The sequence below is a fragment of the Eubalaena glacialis genome, chromosome 2 (assembly GCF_028564815.1).
Source record: "Eubalaena glacialis isolate mEubGla1 chromosome 2, mEubGla1.1.hap2.+ XY, whole genome shotgun sequence".
In the NCBI taxonomy this organism is placed as follows: Eukaryota; Metazoa; Chordata; class Mammalia; order Artiodactyla; family Balaenidae; genus Eubalaena; species Eubalaena glacialis.
The window spans coordinates 177,726,140-177,752,323 of NC_083717.1; the positions used below are offsets into that span (position 1 = coordinate 177,726,140).

The 26,184-nt window shown below is 43.7% G+C and overlaps 1 protein-coding gene across 2 annotated transcripts in view; it reads left to right on the forward strand.

Annotated features, from left to right (window-relative positions):
• Positions 1 to 527: 527 nt before the first annotated feature.
• FLRT2 (fibronectin leucine rich transmembrane protein 2) overlaps positions 528 to 26,184 on the forward strand; it is a 91,799-nt gene continuing 66,142 nt past the window's right edge. The window contains exon 1 of one of the 2 annotated variants that reach the window (XM_061182777.1): positions 528 to 884. The gene's annotated coding sequence lies outside the window, so the exon portion shown is untranslated. Of the gene's footprint in view, positions 885 to 3,822; positions 4,321 to 26,184 lie in introns of those variants that run through there. The other variant, XM_061182776.1, reaches the window with a different exon arrangement.

The window sequence follows — 26,184 nt, forward strand, 5'->3', positions numbered from 1 at the left end:
TCAAAAATTCGTCTCGCACACGCAAAACAGTTAAAAGCTAGAGTTAGAAGGAGCAGAGAGTCCCACAACTTCAAAAGCATCGTCTAGGAAAGGAAGTAATCCGGGGGTCCGGAGGATGGGGAGGGGGGAAAGGAATAAAACCCAACTTCGCTGGCAACTCTAATAAATCTGGTAACTGTAGGCAAAAAATAGATTCCGAGGGCTGGGTCTGGTCCGGATGAAACGCTAGGGCCCCTTCCCATGCCGAAGTCTGGCGCTGGAAACCTGCCACTGGTGTCTTGCTACGCGAGTGCCCCCAGACAGCAACACACCCACTGGAATCGCACGTGAACAAAGCTCTCTCCCCGGGAACCGCCGCCTGCGGTTTCCTGGTCGATTACAGCTTCTCCGGGGAGTCTAGGGCGCACACAGGGTTAAGTTAGTTCCCTCCCTGGTAGGAGGGAGAGGCGGGGGAGGGGGAAAACAGCTTACAGTCTCAGGCTGGGTACCTCGTAGTTAGTTGTACGTTCGAAACCTGTGGCCGTCACTTGCGAGTTTGGCATCTTCCACTGTCACCGAAGAGGAACGGGGGCTCGGAGATAATACCAGTGGCCGCAGTCTGCGAGCCAGGCGCTGCGTGACTCCCGCCCTGGGGGCGTCTCTGACCCTCGGTCCCGTGCGTCAGGGAGCTGCGAGGCTGCAGCTCCGCGCCCGCCGCCGTGTCCACCCAGCCCGGGGAGCAGGTTGGCAGTTCTCAACGATGGGCAGGAGGGACCTTGGCGGCGACCCCTAAAATAATACCATGCCCCGGGAGCCCTGCTGCTGCCGAGCCAGCTTCTTGCCTTTCCACCTCCCCGACCCTGTCGGATTCGGATGAGCCCACTGAGAGAAGCCGCGGCCTCCAGGTAAAGGGACTGAGGCGCCAGGTGGAGTTTCCAGTAACCGACCTGGCTGCCGCTAAGCGAGCACCACGAGGTTTCTTAAGGGGGATTAGAAATCAGCTGGGGGTGGTCATTGGGGTGGGATGTTTTAGGCTTTGTCTTTCATCCATAGAAAGAACAGACTGCTTAACTCGCCCCTGATTTTAGGGAAGGGAAGTCTAATTGCAGGTCGAATCTACCTCCTCTAAAGAGTTTCCTAACTGAGCTCTGGGTCAAAACGCAAATTAGCTAGCCAGCTGGAGCATAGATCCTAAATTGGGATTTCTCGATCCACTAAGCTTGCCTGAATCCAACCTCTCATTTCCCCTGAATGAATGCTAACTTCCAAGAGTAACAATCCCCTAGTCCCCCACCCCTGCGCCCACTCGATCTGCTGTTAATGTCACCAGCGTTATTATCCAGCGGTTGCGTCTAAAACCACCAGCCCGCCCCCTGCCCGCAATCGGGGATCCATTAGTGGCTAAGAAGATGCGGAGGGTGCTGGTTCGTTTTCCTTCGAGTTGGGGAAGGGGTTACTTTTCCCCAAACAAAGTCTTTCTCCAGCCCTACTGGTCTTCAGTAGCCTGGCACTGAACTCCGGCCTGCGTGTCTTGTAGGCGCGCCAGTGGTGACGGTGAAGGCGGGAGGAGCCCACCAGGCTGAACTGGGATTGCGTTCCCGGCTCTGCGTGCGTGGGACGTGGGGAGGGGGTGGATAACGCCTCCCAACACTGGGTTTAGGGGCGAGGCGACAGCAAGGAGCGCGGGAGTGGAGCCTTGCCAGCTGCCACGGAGTCCCAGGGAGGGGTGGGAGCCGCCTGGAAAGATCCCTCCGCCACGCAGACCAGTCCCGGGCTCGTCCTCGCGCTTTCAGCGCTGTCTCGGTCGCTTCTCATTTGTAATCAGGCCCAAGATCAAGGCTGCTAGTCGAGGTGCGGGCACTAACCAGGGAAAGGAAGTATCCGGAAAGAGGGTGACTGGGGAGGGCTGGAACCACACTTGATGCCCCGTAAAGTCCTGGAGCGCTTGGGGCTCCGGAAGGCGGCAGCTGCTGGTGGAGGCAGAGGCCACCGTTGCTGTCGTCCCTGGAGCTTTACTCCTGGAACCTCCCAGCAAGACGGCACTCACTGTCAGTCCTGGTTCAATTAACTCCCTCAGCCTCTCCCCCCACCCGATATTTATTAGTCACATACTGAGTTTGGGGAGAAGAGCGGCTTTGTATCTGTAAGTCAAAGCATTTTCCTAGACACCGTCTCAGGATGCAACAGGAGGAGCGACCCGCGGGCACGACCCCGGGTCGTGTGTGCGTGTGGGTGCGCGCGTGTGCCAGCGTGCGTCTCGGGCGTGCGTCTGGGTGGATCCGTGCGTGGTTTGTGTTGGAGAGGCAAATCAAGCGTTTCTCCAAGTCCGCTTAACGCGATTTAGGCGCTCAAAAAACGTGAAGGCGGTAGACACAACGGGGATGCGAAGGAAATAAAAACAATTAGGAAAGTGGTGCCAAGTGACTCAGACTTTGAACTGAGGACGGAGAACTCATCCCGAGCTGGTTGTGGCCACCGTCCCTGCCTAACACTTCCGCCGCGATAACCGAGAGGATCCCTAGGGAGTTGGTCCTAAGCCAGTTTCAAGCTCGCTGGTTGCTTCTCGCCTGGCCCCACCGACGGCGCTTCTCAGCGCAGTCCAGCGCTTGGCGCGAACTCGCTCTCCCTCTTCTGTTCAGATTTAGCCTCTCTCCAGACTTGTTAAAACATGACAGCAACTTACTGGAGGCAGGAGGAGCGGAATTGAAATGAGAGGAGAAAACCAGAAGCTTTTTTTTTTTTTACCTTTTTCAAGAAAGAGACGTGCACCTAGTTCTCCTTACATTACTCTTTAACCTTTGCAAAAGATTGCGAAGTGGAAACATAGCCTGTATGAAAATCAGGCTTTTTTTTTTCGCTGTCAAACCTGTTTTCTAAATCTCTGAGGCTGAATTTGGTTGTTCGTTGTAATCTATGGGGCAAGTGAACAACGCTCTTTCCAGCGGCCAGGGTGAAGGAAGAACATGGGTGGCTTAAAATAATTATATGAAACTTCGAATTATTTTCCCTATTGAGTTATTTAAGAAGATCCGGGATCAGGGAACTAGTGATGGGGCTGGGGGCAAATCACCAAGGTTGCCTGCATTTGAAATTACGCCATCTTGGTTGAGAGACTTGTGATATATTTCTACCCTCTAATGTCACGTTTCGATCGTTTCTCAGTGTCTAAGTAATAGATCCTCTGGCTTAGAAGTACAACTCCGGGCGGGCAGGGGGAAATCAACTTTTGGCGCTCAGATGGTGACACTATCCTTCAGAGCTGGGGGTGGGAGGGTTCAGGGTAGAGAGAGAGAGAGGGGAAGGCGTGCACGGTCTGGGTGGCATCCGCGTTGTTAGCCTCGGCGCTCGCGCTGCAACTCTCTTCAGGGAGGACAGGGTTAAAAGCCGAGGCTGACTTTGCCTCTTGGAAAGCTTTGAGTTGCAGCCGCGCCTCCCAAGCATTCTTTAAACCAGAAATGTGGGAGGGGCTCCGAGAGGGAGGGAGTAGGGGAGGGAGGGAGAGAAAGAGGACTCGAGGAGGGGAGCGCGCCAGAGCGCGAGGGACCCAGGCAGAGGAGGAGTGCGGGAGCGGCGGAGGCGATCCCGCGCCTTCATTACTGTAAACACCTCCCGGGGGTGTCAGACGGGGTGGGGGTGGGGGCCGCGGCGCCTACATTAGCCGGGCCGGGTTGGGTCGAGGCGGCAGTAAGGTCGGAGCAGCCTCCGCACCCACGCCGGGCCGGCGCAGCCCTCGGAGCGAGCCCCGCGGCCGCCCCCGCGCACCCCGCGCAGCGCCCCACGCCGGGCTCCGCGCGGTCGGCGCACAGGCGTCTCTGGCGCGCGCGCCCGCCCGGCTCTCCGGCTGCCCCCCGGGGTCCTCCGTGTCCGAGGAGCCCCGGCGCTGCGGGGCAGCTTTCCGCCGCCTCCCCGGCTCCCCCGCCTTCTTTCGGGACTCGTGGGCTCTGCCGAGGCAGAGAGGGGGGAGGCAGAGGAGAAGAGGAGGCGGGGGGCCGCGGCGGCCGGAGCCGAGAGCAAGTGGCATGCTCGAGCCCTGGAGGCGGAGGTGTTGGAGGACGGGGGAAGACGATGCCGCGGCTCCGTAGGGGAGGAAGGCGAGAGCGAGCGAGGCGAGCGGGGCGCCCGGGCGCCGGCCGGCTGCGGGGAGGCGCGCGCCGCTCTGAGGCTCCGGCCTCCGCATCCCGGCGCCCCGACGCTGCGGGCGACAGGGCCGGGCTCCGGCAGCCGCCTCCGTCGCCGCCGCCACCACCCGGAGGACCGAGCAAAAGTTTGGATCTGGGGGAGGACGCGACGCTGAGCGGGATTACTACCAGGGCTGGAAGGAGACCTCAAGAACCTTCGCAGGTAACGCACACCCCCAACCCTCTCCTTCCCTGCCTGCCCGCTGGGCTCCTGCTCCCTCCTACCGCCTTTCCAGACGCTCGCCAGATCTGGCTGAAAGTAAGAGGGAGGCGAAGTTGAAGATCCCGGGAATGGGCAGCTAGCACGGGGAGATCTACTGGAACGTTATGGGGAGATCTACTGGAACGTTATAGCGGGATCGAGGCGCTTGTCTACGCAGGGTGGGCAGCTGTGCAGGGAGGCGAATCTCGCCCGGGAATGGATGGGAGCCCTCGGCCCCAGCTGGTGCCTCATCTTGTAGCTCGGAGGAAATTTAGAATGTTTATTCAGTGGCTTTTAGTATTCTTCAATCCAGAGAAATGATGCGTAGATTTCACTCACTCCACCTTCACCCTCCCACTCTCTCACCCTTATTTAGTATCTTTTTAAAAATGATACGAACCCACTCTCATTCGCCTGCCCGGTTTAGCTGGTGCAGGAAAGCAAATGGGGGGGGGGAGTGGGAAAATTTCAAGCAAAGGGGAAAATTTACCCTTCCCCTTTTTAACATCCTAAGAGCCCTCCCTCCCTCCTTCCATTCACCTCTGGCTTCATAAAATAGGAACTTTCGAAGTCACATTTTGATTGAAGGGTGAGATGAAACACGGTAACCATTGGTAGTGTGAATTTGCAGTGATCGTCAGCCTGTGTAAGTGTGTTTAGGGGGTTAGTGGTGTTGCGGAGAGGCCGGTTTTCCTCGGTGGCCTGATGCACCGGGGCTTGGGGGGAGTGAGTGGTCGCGTTTGTGCACTAAGGCGGGGGCAGCGGAGAGAAAACAGTCACGTTTCCTGGGCAGCAGCCTTTCTTAACGCTAATAAGATAGCTCCTGCGTTTCACTCCGAGAGCAAAAAGGTTTCAGCCTCAACTCCCCGACGTCCCCTTTCCCCCAGTCGAGTTTGAGTTTCGAAGCAACTCAACGTTTGCTGCTCTGTCTTCTTTATTATGATCATTATTTATTCATCTGGAAACTCATGGTGCCGTCTCTCGTAAATGGAAATCAGTCTCCAAGAGCTTCTGATTAATTTTAGTGGAGGAAATCTCTTGTAAAGCTTACAGTAAGCTAATCAAGTGCAAGGCACAAATCCGTGTAAATGCTCGCGCAGGAGTGCAAGGTGCTGATTAGATTTCTTTACATGCTGCATTTGCTGTGCAAAGCCTCTTCTAAATGGGAGCTATTGCTCCCCACTCTGCTGGGAGACTCTTTAATCACCCAGGGTCAGGGAGCTTTGGGGCATGTCCACTCGCTCACAGGCTTATTGCTAAATTTATTATGTCTACCTTCTCCCAGGCAAAAGGTAGTATGAAGGCTACCTTCCATATCGGGACCAATATTGTCTGTGGACTTAACAGTATGACCTTATTACATCTCCAACGAAAGGATCCCCCAAATATTTTGAGGTAAATAGAATGCAGGTTGGCATTTGTCCAGGCATGTATTTGGTTGTTGCAGTATGAATCAGTATGAATGTAAAATTTTAGATCAGTATCTGAAGTGTTAGAACTGGACTTTTTTTTTTTTTTTTTAAATCACTGAGCAACATGCGCCAGATACATAAGATCGACAGGCCACCATGTTAGATGAGAATCAATCTTTGGGTAATCAATCTTTCATGCATAGCATGAAAAGTTGCTTATTTTCCCACAGTGTCAGTAGTCCGCGAAATACAACTTTTCTTCCTCGCCTCATCAGAAACCTCAAAACCATTTATGGATTTTTAATAATCACAGGTGACAGTGCAACACCGTACTGTCATGTCGAGCTGCAAATATCTGTGACTGGAGGAGGCTGGAAGATGAAATTTCAAACATTAGTCCATGCCTCTGGCAGCAGGTACAAGAAATTGTAAAAAGACTTGAGCTAGCTGTACTGTAGCAGACCTATTACAAACCTAGCATGGAAGGAATGCTGGTTTTTAAAAAAATGCCTGTGTCTTAACACTTCAGTAGTTTCATTGCAGTTTTAGAAATTCCAGGGGATGCTTTTTACAGAAGAAGTAGATTCCCAAATGACACCATGCTGGGCTGCCTTGGGTTTCCCAAAGCAAGCATGGTTTTTCCTGTATGCTAGGTTTCAGATGATGTGCTCTTATCCGAGTTTGAGTTTGACTTGACCGCCTGGATCTAATTTGAACCTCCTCTGATACCCGTTACATTTATATTCTGGCCTGCTGGAGAGTTTGATTTAGGATTTAGACATATCTCCCCAAAGCAATCCTATATCTTCCCAGTTTGAAGCTGTGGTTTCAAGAAAGGCTCAAGTATGTACAAGTGCGGAAGCCTTATTCTGTAGAGAACCAGTGTGAGCATCTGATCTGTCTGACTCTTCAGCTTTGTACTCACTCTACAAGGAAGAACTGCCACTTCTGCGGTCCCTAGTGTCTGAAGGTAAAAACCAGCAAGGGTTCCGGGTGGCTCTCGGTTTTGCTCTACTTAGAAGATTCGAAAAAGGTCAAGGTGATGTAATTTTATTTCTATTCCGGTTAGACCTTTCTGGATAACCATCTTTTGGTATCTTTCATTTCAATTCAAGTTCGTTTTTCACTAGATTACTAACTTTGTGGTTTCTGCCACAGTGATTCAAATTCAGGCCATTAGTGACCTCTGTCTGTGAGAAGTGAGCACTCATTGTTTTTCTTCTCATGAGAGTCGACAGATTATGTGTGTGTGTGCGGGGGAGAACCCAACAGCTCTGTAGTTCTTTCTGAGTATTTAGATTTTCGAACTTGATATTTCTAATACAGAGTTCAGAATGGGTAATGATATTTAACAACGGTAATAAAAATGTTACAGGCTAATAGGCTACTAAATGGTTATTCCATACAGCATTGACAATGTGATCAACATAAATAAAACACCAGTGCTGTCCACTGCCAATAAAAGGATAGTACAGTCAGGTAGACTAATGTTTCGAGACTCACAATACTGCTGGATGTAAGTGAAATTTTATTGCCCTGAAGTGCTTATGTAACAAGGGAAACTTGAGACAAGCCCAGAACATACATGTGGGATCTAGACTTCACAGTAGCAGTGCATGTATGTCTTTTTAAGTTCAGCTGTGCTTCTACTGTGAATTTATGGTCCAGATCAAGGGCGAGGTGGGGTGTGAGAAGGGTGTCTATAAACAGATGGTCTTTTAAGGAGACTTTTTAAAATCTGATTCCTAATCCAGCTTTGTCTTCTGAGCATTTTCAAATTAAAATTTCCATTTGAGTTGATTATCCTAAATGGTAATTGAAGACAAAGTTTGCTGGCTTTCTTAGGTGGGCGGATACCATTATCTGGCATTTTCCAGATGGTTTTTGATCTCGTGGTATTTGGGAATATAGAATTTTTAGGAGGCTTTCTCTTCCCTTGGGCAGGTTTTATGCCAGAGACATTTAAAAAGACCAATTATTATTATTATTATTATTATTGTTATTACTAAACTTAAACAACTATTATAACACCCCAACTTTCTTACTTTTCCCTACCCTCCACAAATTGCCTTGCTATTTTTAAGTTATATTTTTCTTCTAAAACTACATGTTGGGGCTAGGAGTAAGGCTATCAGTATCTTTTTCCTCCTTTCAGCAATGTGACCTCCAACTAAATACCTGTTTAGAGTAAAACATACACAGGTAAACATCAAGGACCATTTTAAGACAGAGATTCTTTTCAAGGTTTGAAATATGTTTCTTTTTAAAGGACTATGACACAAATATTGTAATAAAAATATCCTGTGTTCCAATGAATACAGAGACTTATTTTAGTCACATAGAACAGTAAAACACTGTATTGGCAAAATAATCAGCAGTATTTTCAGTACATGGTCAAAATCTGTTAGAACCTTCATGGGTTTTTTTTTTTTCCCCTTGGTGAATTTCGCATCTACTGGTCTTTTTGGTTTTCTTTGATTCTTTCTAATGTGGCTCTTTGAAGTGATTCAAAATTAAACAGTAGCTACTTTTCTCGGGAAATTCATCATGTTACGTTCAGGATTCCAGAGGAGTTAATGATGCAGAAAAAGTCCTGTAAAACGTCTTTCTAAAAGAAGTCCTTCTCTTGCAGGCTTCCCACTTACTGGCCTCCTGTACCATTTGCAGTGAATTGGAACTCTGTTATTTATTTATTTTTCAAATACCACCTCTAACTTAATTTAATGTGGGATGTGTTTCTGCAGAAGCGTACAGCACCATGTGCTGTCCGAACAAAGCAGTGTCATTTACGGATCTGTCATAGGGAAGGTCAAAGAAAATATCCTTGTATAATTTGGGAGGTCAAAAGGCCACATTCATGATTCTTAAATACCGATCAATTGTTCTGCGGATACTCAATAAGGGCACACATTTTTCTGGCAGTTTAGTGGTTGAAGACCTCAGCCGTTTTTTGAGGCATTCACAAAATAAATCTCAGATGCTCTTACCCGTTCAGCGCTCATTAGAACTGGGCAGTTTTTCTCACTTTCTTCCCAGGTTGCTTTTCAGGGAATGTGCGAGAAACTTGGCAAAAAGTCCTCTGTTCCCCTCAGTTCACAGGTCGTGTGCTGTATTTCAGTTCTCTTTATTAGAGCTTTCAACACACAGATAAAAGAGTCTTCCAGCTGAACCTTTTAAGAACCTGAGGGCTTTTGGATTTAAACCCATCGAAAAATATCAGGTCTCCAAGTTCATCGATACTGTTAGGCCTCAGAACACTGAAAGCTCCTTCCACAGGGGGTGAAAGAACAGTGGCTTCTAAAACTGGTTCACAAATATATGGTCCATTGAAGTCAACAGAGGTCACAGGGCTGAATGGAAAACATTAGACTTATATCAGTCCCGAAATAGGCCCACGTGCTGGTGTCACTCTTAGCCCCAGCTGCCCATGGGTGTCACTTTCATGAAAATCCAGTGTCAGAATAACCTCTATGGTAGTTTTCTCTCCCACTTTGCTCCAGAGCTTCGACTCGAATATTTTGAAGAAGGAAATCATGCAGGAACTTGTAATGTTCCTCATAGATATTAGATAAAGAGGCACTGAAGGTTAAGGGAGTGGATTGGATAAACATTTGACATAGTGGTTCCAGAAAATTCTGTGTAGGCCCTGAGGGATGACATTGACTTTAAATCATATTCCTCTTGATTATTTACCCCCCCCCGTTATGTTTTTCAGTTCTCACATACAGTATTTCATTTATTCCTCACAACTGCCTCTTCTGTGAGTTGGTCTGAGAGAGCCCCACTCGCCTGACTTCTTATTGGGTAACAGGAGCTGGGAGGAAGTTGAAGGCTATCTAAGGCTGCACAGAGCCCTCCTTTAAACCATTTGACTTTGTACAAAATCATGAACATTACATTTAATAACATAGATGCTGAATTCTCTGATACAGTTTAGAAGTTTCCTTCTTTACGAACTCACCTAAAATGATCGGAGTTGGATTTCTTAAATTAAAACTGTAAAGAATCTTGCGATTGTGTAAATATTTTGATTTTAAAATAACACTTCACTGTCTCTCCCCCATTATCCTAGAGGCATGTTTGCCTGTTAGGATGGGGGTAATTTTATGAGGTCGGCTTTGTGATTTCGGACTTTTACTGTGTTGGGGAATGAGAAATAGGGAGGCTGTTTTGGAGGAAGGAGAAGATGTATTTATAGAAAGAAAACCTGCATTCTCATGTCAGCACACTCCTTTCTACACTGATGACCTTGGACAAATTACTTCATCTTCTGGAGACTTAATTTCCTCTCTACAGAGTTCAACAGCGTTGTTATGGGGTCAGATAAGATTAATGTGTGTGAAAATACCTTGATAATAATTCAGTGTTATATTCCCATAAAGAGGCATTATTCAAATTGATAACATTTATCACTGCAAGACTGTCAGGTGCTAGGATAGTTCTAGGTTTTATGTAAATAGAAGGGTAACCAAGACAGAGTGCCCTGCCCTCCAGGAGCTTTTGTTTTTGTGAGTGTTCTGGATACCACCCAACCAGTAAAGTGTCTGGTGGTCCTCTACATCACTCCCTCCTTTCATTTAATGGTGCATGATCTTCTTCCGTGGTGAGTTGGGCACAAGGGCCAAACTTTCCTTCCTTGACAGCTTGGCTTGACATTGGAAACTGAATTTATCACAGATGGATTCCACTGGGGATCTTTTGGGAAGGAACCGTCAACATTCCCTGAAGTAAGGTGGTTTCTTTTTGAATGGCTTTATACTTTAGCCATCCAAATGAACCTTTTGCAAACACACAGTCATTACTAGAATATATGATAATTTTTCAGACTTTTGTTTTGCAAAATAAGGCAGGTCAGTGCAAAAGACTGTCAGTAGTTTGGAAGCCTCCTGAGCCCATTACCAATAAATGGCCTCATTTATTAAGAAACAACACAGTCTCCAAAGCTGGGCCTTATTTTGACTTGTGAGTGTCACAAAGCCCTTGTGGGACAGTTCTTCACAACTTATTTCTTCATATTTTGTTCAGTTGTATTTTTATAATTGTCAAACCGGAGACACTTTTAATTTTAAATGTTCCAAGAGTTGAGCATGTTTATTTTACTTCTCTGATTTGTATACATGTAGGCCTCTGTAAAGGTTAAGGTTTAATTGTTTTAAAGTTACTTAATTGAAGCCTGCAGAAAACACACATATGCGAAGTGTGTATTTATAGAACGTATGATTAAGTCATGATTCTTGATCAGAAGAGACTATTCCTATCAGTGATTTGAATGTATGACAGTCTGGATCTAACTGTTCTTTTTAGTTCTGGATTTTCTATCTGCCAGAGTTCTGATGCTTGCTTTTTTCTTTTTTAAGTTGATCAGCATTTTAGTAGTACCTTGTAAAGGACCTGGCCACAGAACTATATTTTTACATGACAAATTATTTTCATAGTCTGAAAAAATTAGTCTGAATACCTTTTGTTCTGGCAGTGCCAAATGATATAATATTTGAAGAAAGAATGTTTGCTGCTACTCTGAAGAGTTCTGCTAACAACATGAGAAGAACCTGTGGGTACATATGGGGGAGGTAGTATATGTTTGTGTGTGTCTTTGAAATGCACAAACAAATCTAAGGCTTAGATACTGTGGGATGGGAGTACTACTTTACCCTTATGCTAGGTGGTGCTAATTTAGCCCAGATGCCCCTAATATAATAGAGCAATGAGATAACCCACCTTATTTTTGGTTGGAGATTTTCACTTCCAAATAGGTCCTAGGGAAACTCTAAATAGATAAACACACACGTTGTAACGAGGGTCTGTACTTTTGTGTGAATGGCGTGGTACTTATGAGGAGATATTATTCTTGTATAGGCAGAAGGTATACATCCGATGATGAAGAAAACTTTTTCATACATTCAGGAGATGATTTTTGCCACTTACCATGTACCAGGCATGGAGTAAGACTGGAGAGGCAAACATTGGTAATGCAGGATCCCTCCACGGAGGCAACCCAGGCTGGTGAGGAGAGAGGAAGACATAAAACCTATCTGCATGGCAGTTTCATCCATGATTGAAGACAGTGCCAGGAGCACAGAGTATTCATGAAAAGAGCTTTACATTTGGAGAGAGAGAGTCTCGGATTCTAATGCTGCCTCTGTCCCTTGTTAATTATGTAAACTTGGGCACACCTTAAAAATATCTTTGAGTCTTTGTCTCCTCAAGTGGAAAAATGGAAGGAAATTCTTTCTAGTCACAGAGCTGTTCTTCTGAGGATTGAGATAATTATATAAAATGTCTGCCTGTCTGGCACACAGTAGAGGCTTAATAAATGCTGACTGCAGATCCTTCTCTCTCTGAAATGATAATGATTCCATTATGTTACTCTCCCCCTCTACACATACCTCTGCATTTCCCTGGAATCCCGAAGAAGGCTTTTGACCCTTTGAACCTGTTCATTAACAGGATACAGCTTCTGCAGAAGACAATTTCGTTTTTTATGCACGTAACAGAGCATGAGGGGACAGCAAAGGAAAGCGCTCTCCACATAGTGGCAGAATGGGCTCATGGCTAGTGGGATACAGTGTGGGCTGATGGTGTGAGAGGGCACAGAGGGAAGGGACGGAGGGCAGAAAAGAGGCCTCAGTTTGGGGAATCAGAAGGTGGTGTCAGCTGGGTCCTGCCTGACTTGCAATGTTTTTGGTCATTGAAAGCATAGCCTTTGGCACCCCGCCCCCCCATTCACCTCCATGCCCCCTTCCAGGGTGACAGTACCTGCAGCTTGCAACAAGCCCCATGTCTAGACTGTGACCCTGGACACAGTGAGCCGAGGTTATGATGCCTCTGCCAGTCTACGGAGATTTTTTTATCAGAATGCATTTTAAACACTTGCTTCACACAATCCATCTCGCACATGACTCTTGGCAGAGTCAAGAAGATATTTTATTGTAGAAGATTAACATGTAAATCATTGCTCTGTTTATATAATGCTTATTCTGTGCTTACAGAATGATTATACCTTGCTTGTGTGATGGTAGATGCTCGAATCAGAATGATGCTCTTGGGTTATCATTTCCGTGTGGAAGGATTTCTTTCAGAAAGCCATTTTCAATTAATTTAAGTAAAGGAGCTTCTTACTGCTTCTGTGTGAGACACTCCTGAACAGCACTCAAAGGCACTGCTCAAATACACAATGCTGGGGTTATTATTCATTTATCATTATGATTACATGTATATATAGTATAATTTTTGCATTCTACTGAGCAGTGGAGACTTGGTTCTTTTTTCTTAGCACTATGTTTTCTTAGCACTATGAATCTGTAAATTGATGTAGGAAGGTTATATTTAAGAAGATGTTAGGAAACCCCAGCTTCCAAGTTTGGAAACACAGAAGGTTTTCCTGTTAAAATCACATCATATATATGCAACACATATACATATAATCAATCACATTGGAGAAGAGAAGCAGGCACTAGAGTGTATTCTGCAAGCTCTTCACTTCTTAGTAAGTAGCTTTAGAACCAACATTCCACCCAACATAAAACAATAAGACCTTGTTTTGCTTCTTTAGAACATGTAAGAGAGATTAAAATTCTTTGGGAAATGGTTTATTTTATTTTTTTTACCCAAATAGGTAAGGAACCAGTCAAATAGTGCTGACAGCAATGGAATTTAAAGCTCAATTCTCATAATCTCTGAGTCCCAGAGGAATGCAAGGCAGACATCCATTCAAGTCACAAGCTTGTAACTGGGGATTTGACAAAGGTTGATTTTTTACCATGTGCCAGGCACCATGCTAAGTTTTGTTCTGAGCATTTGGGATACTCTTTCAAAGAAGACCTCATCCCTCCTCCCCAGGAAATCTAATGGATTGACGTAGAGTTGCCCTTTTCCAAACTAGACTCAGCCATCTGAATGAACTGAAGGAGCTGGTTAAAAATCCATGTTTCTGGGCCTGAGGCCTGGAGATCCCGATATTTTAAGTCTGTGATGAAGCCTGGGAATGTGGATGTTCAAAAGTTCCTGGGATTGGAGATCACTCGCTGATAATTTTTAGAATTTTTTCCGACCCAGAGACTCAGTGGTTTTATAGTTGTCTGGTTTAGAGTAACTTGTGAATTTCTGAAAGTATTTTTCCCATACATTTTGCCACATAGGAACTATTGCTCCATTTAACCCAACTCTTCTAGGGGAACCTTCTGAGGGACCAGATGTCAGGGCTGGTTTCACTCTTGGTAGCCACAGTCTCCTGTGTGGTTTCTCCACCATCTCTCTGTACCATTCTTGGTGACCCCAGAGTTAATCCCCTAAGAAAGCAAATCACATTGCATTACTAGTCCTATGATTTGGATTTCCTGTCCCCCTGGATAAAGCCCATCCAGACTTGTTTTCGTGACACGTGAGATCCATGACAATCTGGATCCCAAGCATCACTCAGATCTCATTCTCCAGCACCCATCCTCAGCACCCATGCTCCAAAGATGGTAAGGCCTCTTGATGGTTAGCCTTCCCCATGCTGTTTACCCTTTACATAGAATATTACCTGCTCACTCTCCATTTGGCAAACTCTTTTCCTTTAAGACACACAGGAATGACACATTCCCTCCCAGTCAAAATTAGTCATTACTTTCTCTGGGCTTCTAGAGCATTTTGTTTGTCACCTTATTAGTTCCCTGTTGGTGTTGTATTGTAATGTGTCTGTTCACGTGTCTGTCTCTCCCAGTAGACCCAAAACCCTTGGCTCATTCATCCCATCTCCCTGGTACTAACAGTAGTGCTCCATGCCCCAGGTTCTGCATACATGTAATTGAATGAATAAGTACATAAATGTGCTGGACAATTCTGGAAAACAAGAAGATTCATAATCTAGTGATAGGGGCTGCTTCCTCAGAAGTGCTTTCCATGCCTATAGATTGGTGGCTCAATGGGGAAAAAATACAACCACCACCATTCTGCCTTACTGTAAGAAGGTTTGTCAGGCAAAAGCCTTTTGGTTAACCCAACCCTGATCAGCATCAAGCTCTCCAAACCTCACATAAGGCAATTTCAAATGCCACACTCGAAGATGTGTTTAAAGAAGGAATAATTTTGCTTGATGAAGTATCTCTCTTGGCACCAAGTAAAACCATCAGTTAAGTAGATGTTCACGCAGATGTGGTTTCCATAAAATGAGAAATTTAACTTACAGTGTTAACTTTGTGTCTCTTTCCTGGCAGGATTAAGGAGAGCAAAGCAAAGAACTTGTGACAGTGCTGTGCATTTGCCCTCTTTTTCATGTTGTTGCTCTTCGTTTTTGTTTTGTTTATTTTATCTTAGGCACATTATTTCCTGATGGCGATATCTGAGGAATGAGGGCCCTCCAAAGAGGAGAAAAGAAGACTAGGAATCATAGATCCTTAGTCACTCTGTCTCCACAAAGCAGGATCCACCCTAGTCCTCATGATATGCACATTGAATGCAGCAAAGCACATGCAAGGGTTGCAACAGATTCTAAACTTGCATGGTTTAATGTGATCACAGTAGTGACAGAAGTTGGACTTCAAGTCCTTCTTGTTGGTCAAGAGACAATTCGAACACCTTGCTGCTTTTATGGTAGGCTATCGATTGACGGACAGAGAGGACTTGCTTGCAGGTGGGGGTGCTGTATGCACATATAAACACACTCTGGTCCCTCCTCCCCCTTTTTTAGCAAAATTTTCAGTGGCTAAAAGAGTAGAAGATAGTGGAGCACATTTTGATATGCCCACACCTTAACCCTTGGTCCCCTCTGGGCTGTCTATATACTGGCAACACTTTCCATGCCAATAGGCGACCCATGGATGACCTGAGATGACTTTTTCTTTTTAATTAATTAATTAATTTATTTTTTGGCTGTGTTGGGTCTTCGTTTCTGTGCAAGGGCTTTCTCTAGTTGCGGCGAGCGGGGGCCACTCTTCATTGCGGTGCGCAGGCCTCTCACTATCGTGGCCTCTCTTGTTGGGAGCACAGGCTCCAGACGCGCAGTCTCAGTAGTTGTGGCTCACGGGCCTAGTTGCTCCGCGACATGTGGGATCCTCCCAGACCAGAGCTCGAACCCGTGTCCCCTGCGTTGGCAGGCAGATTCTCAACCACTGCGCCACCAGGGAAGCCCCTGAGATGACTTTTGATAAAGCACTCTGCTTGAGTTCTAGGGGGTAAGCACAACCTCCCCCAAGGATCTTACAGGGTTAATTTATGGGGCTGTTTAGACACAATACGCTTTCCTGATTCTTGAATCATGCTGGGTATCAGTAAGGCCACACTCTCATCTAGGGAGATTAATAAGAATAATAATAGTAGTAGTAATAATAATTAACAGGGGTAATTGTATTGATTATACAATTCATTTAGGATGCTGCTTATGCAGTTCATGTATATCATCATGTTTAAATATTCACAAAAACCCTGTATAAGAGGTTCTGTTTAGAAATACTGCTAATAACCCCAGTTTACACACTGGGAAACTGAAGTAGAGCGAATTGCGTCAGATTGCTTATCTTATTTTGTAACTGCAGTTAATTAGTTTTATAGGATAGGTGAGCACTAAGTAATTTCCAAAATCCACTCTGAATTTATTTTTCCAGGCCTTAAAATCAAATTCCGGGATGATTGCTCACTGTGCCCTAGGCAGCATGTGGTCCAGCTTTCCATATTTGACTTTTCAATAGGTAACTATCTAAGAAGTCATTATTTGCTCTTTGCCCTTTTTGAGTGAAAGCAGTTCTTGGGTCTGTCCGTGCATTTCTATAAAATGGGAAGAGAGAAGAGTCATTAATTAGAAAATAAAGTGTGACAACTTCTAGCATGTTTTCAGTACTAATGAAAGTCTGTGGTAAGTACCTAGTGATTAAGGAGTCGGTTATCGGAGAGCAGGCTCTCCATTTCTTGTCTTTACCCTTTTACCAGCACTACTAATAAATAGTTAGATGGACTGATTTGAGATGCACCTCTTTTTCCCTGTGGAGGTGATAATGGACAATGGAATGGCCAAAGGGCAGATAATAACATAGAGTGAGAGGTTTCTGAGAGAGCCTGGAAATGACTGACAATTGACTGTGCTATAAATAGATCAGATTCTCTCCTTTTCTAAATCTATGTGATTGCTCAGGTGGTAGACCCTGTTGGGTGAAAAAATGACCCAGAGATGGTCTGGGAAAGGCTGTTGCATGTTGATAATTTGAACATAAGCCCAGCGCTTACAAGTCGTCACCCAGTTGAATTTGATTTTTGACCATCCCTCTTTTTTCACCCTTTCTGCTGATGCCCTCATCTCTGCATGTATTCTCGTTGCATTTTATGAATTTGCAATTATTTGTCCTTCCTGGTTCTGTATAAATATTCTTAATTCTGTCTAAATTAAGTGATCCATTGCTTAATTCTTTCATTTCCCTGTAGGCAGCTAGACCATGGCTGCTGTTGTTTCTATGTTCTTTTGTCACCACATGCCCATCATCTGTCATGAGACTTCTGTGGATGGGGTGGCATAAGATGATTTCTGAGTTGGGTCAGTTTGGATGGGCTCGTGGATGGGGTGATTTATGAAAGCACGCTCTGCCCAAGTGTGGCAGCAGTTTGATAAGCGGCTCCCCAGCTCCAGGGCCACATGCAAACACCAGCTCTGTTTGGCCCTCTGGTGAATTCTGTGTTATTTCTGTCTATGGCAGAAATTTTACCTAATGCTTTGTGTCCACTCTCTGTGAGCTCACTTAAGGTGGAGGCCTTGCCCAACAAATGTTTGAGGAGCTAAATTGAACCAAAGCATTTGCTCTCTGCAGTTTGCAGCTGAGAAGTGATCAGGCCACATGGAAGAAACTGAAACATACCAGTGTCAGTCTTGCTGGAAATGGCTGCCTGGTCTCTTTGGACCATGCGCAGACCTATAAAGGATCTGCCTGCGACCCAGGGTCACTCTTCCCTCTCCACTCGGAGTGGTGAACTCACTTGGATGTTGTTGGATTTCAATGTCGGTATGTCATTTTAAACAGTCTCACTCTGTTTAATTCACATGTCTTTATTAAACAAGATCCGCTGTCTAGAACCACTGCTTTGAGTCATCTTTGATTACTCCCTTTCACTCACTTTCAACTGTTCTGTCACTAGTTTTATGCATCTTTCAAAAATTCTGTCCTTCTTGCCCTTTCACTTTGGCTGCATTGCAGTTAAACCCAGGTATGTCTTTCCTCCCCTGATTTGCACACCACAGCTGCTCTTCCTCATTTTCAGGCGGATCCTACTGCTTTCCATTATTCACAGGGTCAAGGCTAAACTTTTAAGCTTGACACTCAAGGCCATTCTTTCCGTGGCTTTCCTTTATCTTCCCAAAGAAAGTTAATCTTCTCCTCTGAACTAAATGTAGGGTGAGCCCTCACTTTTATCTTTATAATAGTCTCATTGTGGTGTAAAATTTTACCTGGCGCTTTGTGTCCACTGTCTGTGAGCTCCTTTAAGGAGAAGGCCATGCCCAGTAAATGTTTGAGGAGCTCCACTGAACTCAGGTATCGGACTCCAACCTACCTCTGAAACTTATAACACAAATCTCTATCTCCATCAACATATCCTACTTCCCATCATTTTCAATACTGAGCAAATTAATATTAACAAAAGTTTGCAGAAATAACTCATGCATTTGAATTTCAAAGTTATCTAATAGAAGCTTCCCTTGTTCCCTCTGTGGAACACTTTGTCAAAGCAGTGCACTCTTGCTTTGAAAACAGGAAGGTAGAACATTCCAACAGCACCATGAACCCTCTGTTTATATTTGTAAAATCTGTAGTCTTTCCAGACCTCTAAGCAAAAGCAAATAGAAATAATCAGAGGCATTAGACTTGATTATGTTGAGCTGGATTCTTATAACTGAGGCTGGATAGCCAGAATTAGTGGTGTGCTGGTTTATACTGAAAGAGATGCTTGCAAAATTGCAGAACCACAGACTGCTGCTTGCTGGAATCTTTGAAGACATCTGGATGTTTTGAAAAATGCAACAATCACATGCTTTTTATTATCTCCATAATTGTATTATTTCAAAAAGGGAGCTGCGTAACGACAGAGGATGGGTGTAGTGGGAAGGCCACGGAGTTTGCATTCACATGGATGGCTTTGAATCTGGTTCTGCCGCAACCTGCTAGGGTAACTTGAGCATGTTTCTTCGTCTTGGGTCTACTTCCTCCATTTTTAAATGGAGGAAAAATAATATGCATCTCACAGGATCACTGTGACAAATAGATTAGGTGATGCCTGACACACATAAAGTACTAGTAAGCCTTGGCTCTCCTTCCTTTTGCACTCCAACTTGGAATAATATGAGTGCTGTGGCTTATAAATGGCTATTTTTTTCCTGCATAGATAAGGCAGTTCTGTAATACTGTGTCACTGTTTCCCTAAAGGATCTGTCTGTGGGGCAACACTGCCTCTTACCCAATTTCTCCATAACAGTATTTATGTCTGGGGTCCAGAAGAGGAAACGATATCTTAGAAATAGTTATCACTCTGTCTCAATTAGGACACTCACTGTTGAAGAACTCTTAAAAACACTTTGCTTCTGGGAAAAAAAGAAATCTCTCCAGCAGTCTTATCGCCTCAAAAACAGTGGGTATCATGGATTATTAGAAAAGAATTACTCAAAGAGAGTGCTCTTAAAAACAACTGCCCGCCGAGGAGTCTGGCTTATCAACAGGCAAAAAAAGATTTTTTCTACTAAATTTTAGCTTGTCACTATAAACATGAAAATGGCAACGCTTGTAATATATTCTGTGGGGACGATGCAAGGAGTGTTTCCACTAGGTGAAATTCTCAAGGAAGAGCTTCTAAGAATGAACATTAACTCTTCAAGAACCCTAGGGAATGTCTATTAAGAAACAGGTAAACAACAAAATGAAAGCTATTACAAAGAGGGAAGCAAAACAGGAAAATCAAGTAAATAATTTTATTGTGGACCACATTGTGGAAAATATGATGGAATGTGAGGCACATTTCATTTAGCATGAATGACCAATGTGATTATAATTGGCTAATGCATATGTTTTCTTTTTCAGCGTAATATTAGTGTCATCCAGGGTTATGAAGGTGTTTTTCATATCAAAACCCCACAGCCATGAGAAATTATATTCGTAGACTTATTTTCTGGTAAAAAGTCAATGTTGTTTCAGCTTCACTTAGATTTCAGTTTAAAGGCTTGTCTGCAGTCTGAAAATACATGTTAGCAGATACAGAAGGATCTATACAACATGACTTTTTTTTTTTACCCTTAAAAACCAGTATTAGAGCTTATCCTTGATTGTATTTTTCTTTGTGTGGAAACCTTGATCTTCTTGTATAAAATACTTTGGAAGTTTGGCAGGGATCTCATGGGAGAATTGTAGCATTTCCTTCATTAGCGATTTTTCAGATAACATGAATAATTACCCTGATGGTTTAGCTTAAATTTGGTCTCCGATGACAGGCGTGCAAACAAGCTGGCTTGTTACTGCCCACTCTCGTTTCATGATTCTTTATTTCTAGATCATTAATGGGGTTTCTATGAAAATATATAGCAAATAGATTCCTGAAGAAATGAGTATTCAGTTGATTATTTGTCCTTAAGTGACAGAGAGACTTGTAAATAATGGAATGTCGAGAGAAATCTCTAACTTCATTTAATGGTAGCTTGGCTGTGATTGTGACTCCACCTTTTTACCAGAACTCCTGACAAGAAGATGAAAGGATTGCAACTTCAAGTCCCATATTTCTTTTGCTCTTCAAGATTTAGAGCACGTTGCTGATGGAGGAGTGCTAGTTGGTATCTGTGAAATGTGCTGAACAGGACCATTAGGCCATAATTGAAGTGATATAAAGAACGGGATTGTTTGGAAAAATTAGGAATTAGAGGTAGACTGGAAGATTAAGAGGAGCATGGACATGCCGCTGGTAGAGATAACCTTCTAGAATCTCCTTTTCTGCCTACAGTAGCTCTTAGCCTTCTCCAATGGAGAGTAATTGAGAATTCGTTAAAAAATGCAGTGTTTGCTTTTTTTTCATATCACTCTATGATTTAACTCTCTAGAGCCCAAGTGACAGCAGTAGGTGCTCCTGTGTCACCTCTGCTTGTCCTGTTTAACGGGAGAGGTTGGGAAGGGTAGTACCTTGTGGTCATCGGCACATCCAAACATGACTCCAGGTAGAGGGAATGTCAAGGACAGCACGGTTGTTCAGTGTTAGAATTAGGTGGGTCTGAGTTTGCATACCAGCTCTATTACTACCTAACTGTGACACTTTGGGCAAATTATAAATTTTATCTCAACCTCTTGTATAAAATGATGACATTAATATTTTATAGAGTTCTTATAAAGATTAAGTGAAATAAGCTATGCAAAATATTATGCCTAGTAAGATCTTAGCATATTGTTAGTTTTCAGTGTGTTTGGCTAATTACCACTGTATCTTAAGTTCTTGAATGAATGGATGGATGAGTGCATGCATGGATGGATTTAGATGTATGTTCTGCCTTGAAATCCCTAAAAGATTCATTTTATTTAGGATTGCAGTGGACCCTAATGGAATAACTAAAGATTTAATTTAATTATTGCCGGAGAGAAAGCATGGCATGAAATGGAAACATGAAGATGGGAACTGTTTTTCGTAATCCTTTCCATTTTTGTAATTCCTATTTCTTTTATTTCTTAAAGCTTTCAGTTTGGTTATATCATTTTACTTTCCTGTCTCCTGTAGTAGGTGGGGTGTGTACAATGATCACTATCTCAAAGATTCCCAGAGAGGAAGATGAAATGGGGAAGGTCATGTCCATTTCTGTTTTGTATAGCTATGTACCAAATAGTCATCTTATCAACAATTGGTGCCATGAGCTGTACCGGACAAGCAGTGTGGATCATCAAAAGATCAATAGTCTAGTGGGCAGATGTTCTGAATTCTAGTTTTTGTGCTGTCTCTAAAAAAAAAAATCTTTGATTTCTGTCAAATTTCTCAACTGTCTTGAGCCTCAGTTTCTTCATTTGTTTAAGACTGGACAGTTCCAGTAATTCTTTAATTCTCAGAATCTAGGGAGCCAGCATTAGTGGTTAGAAGCTAGGCTCTGGATCTTGTCTGCTTGGGCTTGTAGCTGCCTTCACTACTTCACAGCTCTGGCACCCTGGCAAGGTACTTAATCTCTATAAGCCTCACCTTTCTCATCTGTGCAGTGGGGACAGCAAAATTAAAACCTCCTTTAAAAAGTTGCCATAAGGATAAACAACAAGGTCCTACTGTATAGCACAGGGAACAATATTCAGTATCCCGTGATAAACCATAATGGAAAAGAATATGAAAAAGAATGTATGTATAACTGAATCACTTAGCTGCACAGCGGAAATTAACAGAACATTGTAAATCAACTATATTTCAATAAAATAAGTTTTAAAAAAAGAAAAAAAAACAAACCCCCAAAACCAAAGATAAACCAAAGAAAAATCATGTTAATAAAAAAATGAAAATAAATATATAAGTAATCAAAATAAATGTGCATAGATTTAATTCACACATTAGTTAGAGATTCTCAGATTTGATAAAGGAAATAAATGGGTATTATGCTATTTATAAGAGACATCTCACCCCTATTAAAAAACTATACCTGAAGTTCTAAAATAAAAGAATGGAAGATTATACCACACAAAGAGAAATTAAACAAAGCAGACAAATAAACAACAACAAAAACTCCACCATCAACAACAGTAAAACAGAAAGATGCCAAAGAAAAAGAAATTGATATAGCAGTAGCAACATCCAATAACTAGAAAACAAACTAAACACTTAAGAATTACAGAAAGGAAAATATAAATCATGTATAATGCCAAATACTGGTAATGATCATCACTATTATTATTTCCATACGTTTTTCCATATTTGGAATTCTATTAAATACGTTTTTATTTTTTAAAAAACAAGTTGCCATGAGGATTAAATGCATGCCGAGCATTTAGCGTAGTATCCGGTGCAGTTATATGCTCAATAAATATTAACAAGTGCTTCCAACATGGCTTATTCAAAAAAAGGTAAGGCAAGCGTCACTGATGTTTTGGAAAAGCAATAGACATTAACGTGTCCCCGTATTACTGACCCAACAGCCCAAGTCATGCCCTTCGAAGCTACCAAGGGCAGATGATCACAGAAGAACACCCCACAGGCCTCTTCAGTGAGAGGTGTGGTCCCTCTCGTTCCCTCTAGGAGCTCAGCCAGTGTTTCATGAAGATACTGTTGATGATTCTGCCACAGCATGGAATTTCCTGGTGTAGACAGGTAAGACACGGAGACCTTTCGGTTTATGGAGCGATTTAGAAGGCTGATCGTGAAACCTTGGATGTGAAGGAATGATTCCAGAAATCCTTCCGAGAGACCTGCACTGCTGTAACTAATGAGTCTTGTTGTGCATGTATCTAATGCTTCTGCCACTGCATTATTTCTCTGAAAATTTTACCAGCCTAACCTCTAGGTCTAGTTATAGAAGACTGTGGAGGAATGGCATTTCTGGATGCAGTGCTCAGGCTAGGACTCTCACATTAAATTTTAACTAGGGGATTTTTTGTAAATGAAATACTTTCAGACACAGTAGATAGTGAATAAGGCAGGGGACACTGAGAGAGCAGCCACCTTCCACCTGTTAGCTCTTTTCTTTTGATTCAAGTAAGATTTTACAGGTATCTGCATTGGTCTTTGTTATGAAATGCACACCTGTTCTCCTTTGCAGCATTGAGACAGAGCAGAAGGATGCAGTGGCTATTGCAGTGATAAAGGTTTATTGGCCACAAAACATAAAATCCGGATGAGATGTGAGATACAATCTTCTTAAGGATGCAAACAGGGTATTTTGTAGTGGCCGACTTTCAAACACTTGCCCCCAATCATCCACTTGCTTTCTCTTCCTCTCCCTCAGTGGGCTCTGCCACTGGGACCATCTAAGGGTCCTTTCACCTTGTTGAAACCCTTGGGATGATGGCTGTCTGAATTACACTTTTATCCTCAGATTCCAGCACAAATCAGGGATATAGTAGGGTTTCAACGAATATTTGTGGTGGAAAGGAGTGAGAGAAGGGGGGGGGGAAGGAAGGAAAGATTGAGGGAGAAGGTAAAAAGAAAGATGATTTCAGGACTTCCCTGGTGGTCCAGTGGTTAAGAATCCACCTTCCGATACAGGGGATGCAGGTTTGATCCCTGGTCGGGGAACTAAGGCCCCACATGCCACGGGGCAACTAAGCCCGCACGCCACGACTACTGAGCCCCTGCACTCTAGAGCCTGCATGCCACAACTAGAGAGAAGCCCACGTGCCGCAACGAAGAGCCCGTACATCGTAACAAAAGATCCCGCGTGCCTCAACGAAGATCCCGCATGCTGCAACCAAGACCCGACGCATCCTAATTAATTAATTAATTAATTAATTAATTTTTTAAAAAGAAAGATGATCTCATGTTACCTCCATAGATGAGTATAAGTTTTGGTGGTGGTTCTGCATTGTAATTTTGGAGAAGGATAGAGCCTTTTTGTCCTACTGAAGACACGGCATAACAGAGGACCTTTGGAGTGCATTAAAACACAGCTCTGCCTATGTGCTTGACACAGTTATCCAAAAAACAGCATAGATTCAGTTTTATATTCATCAGCTTATAAGGTAGGGCAGATATTTTCAAATGTGATTTTGAGGGTTTCAATTGAAAGGAAAATCTCATCAGTAACAGAAAGCCAAGCCTCCCTTCTTGTTTTCATTCTCATGTAGAAGAAAGGGGGAAACATTTTATTCTTTTCTTCTTCAAAGAGCTGAACTTATTAGAGGGCTTCATTACCCTCTGCAAGACACCACATATTTTTAGGTAAAAAAAGATTCATGATTGAGCCAGCAATCAACAAGTACTTATTGAAGTCCCAAATACCAGAAAGTTCTAAGTGCTAGTTTAGTGTTCTTCCTGCAGGATTTAATAAACTATCATCTTGCAAGAAAGACATTGTAGAAGATAAACATTTGTCAGTGAGCGATCACGGGGTGCAGACGCCTTTCCTGCAGAGTGGAAGTATTATGTGCTTAATTTCCTGATATATTAGTGTACCTAAGAAATACAATCCAGGATGTACTACATTTTCATTTTTTTTTCAAAGCTTGCCAGTGGCATACAGATGACTCTGAGGTTTTATCAGACCACGTCTGTGTGGTTTGAATATCTATTTTGAATCCTCCAACCCTTTTCCTTAACTGAATCCTGACATTCTAGTTAGAGCTGACAATGAATTCAACTCACCTAATCGGGCCGAGACTCTTTCCCTCTTAAAATTGTGATATTTCTACTTGATCCATTATTTGTAAAATTTAGTTCATTAACTTTGACCAAACAATTAGGATTGTGAATATGAGTGTGGTGTTTAACTTATCTGAGGAATGGTTATGTTTGCCATTCCTTTCTGAATTTAAAAATAGAGAGATGCTGCTATGAATTTCAGTTGACTCGCCCCAGTTAAGAGAACAATTCTACATCACTACTGGATGCCTGCTAAGGTCTGATTCTGAGGTCCTTTTTCCCTGAAGGTGGTTTGCTGTCCTGCAGTCAGAGGTGGTGCTTGATACCACGTCAGCTTCCCATGCCCTCACCCACTGGGTATAGATCACACCTGCAGAACACACTGATGTGGATTAAAGACCTATAACATCATCTAATAATGCCTTTCTAATGGAGACAGGCATCATTCTGGTAATGCAATTGTGGTCCTTAGAGACCACTTGGTATGCTAGTTTACTCTGTGTAAAAGCTATCTTTATTGAAAGGGAAGGAGGGAAAATCTAAGAGTGACGAGGTACTGAAGTCTTTTCACGTCACATTTCACAGTAGATTCAGATCTTGAGCTAAGGGGCCAAAGGAGGTTAGCAGCCCTAATAATCTTGCTGTACCTTCAGAAATGAACTAGTTAGTATGTCAGAATATGCCTAAATTCCTATGAGATGCTACAGGTCAGCAACATAACTATTTCTTCCCTATCTAAAATCTTAAAATGAATCTGGTAAGGAGAGAAGAAAATGGGAAGAACTCCGACTATTAAAAATTAGAAAAGTGATGACTAAAAACACTTTTAATAATTAGCAGGAGAAAGGGACTTCCCTGGTGGCGCAGTGGTTAAGAATCCACCTGCCAATGCAGGGGACATGGTTCAAGCCCTGGTCCGGGAAGATACCACATGCTGCAGAGCAACTAAGCCCATGCGCCACAACTACTGAGCCTGCGCTCTAGAGCCCGAGAACCACAACTACTGAGCCCACGTGCTGCAGCTACTGAAGCCCGTGCACCTAGAGCCCGTGCTCCGCAACAAAGAGAAGCCAGCGCAATGAGAAGCCGCCACACCGCAACGGAGAGTAGCCCCCACTGGCCGCAACTAGAGAAAAGCCTGCGCGCAGCAACGAAGACCCAACAT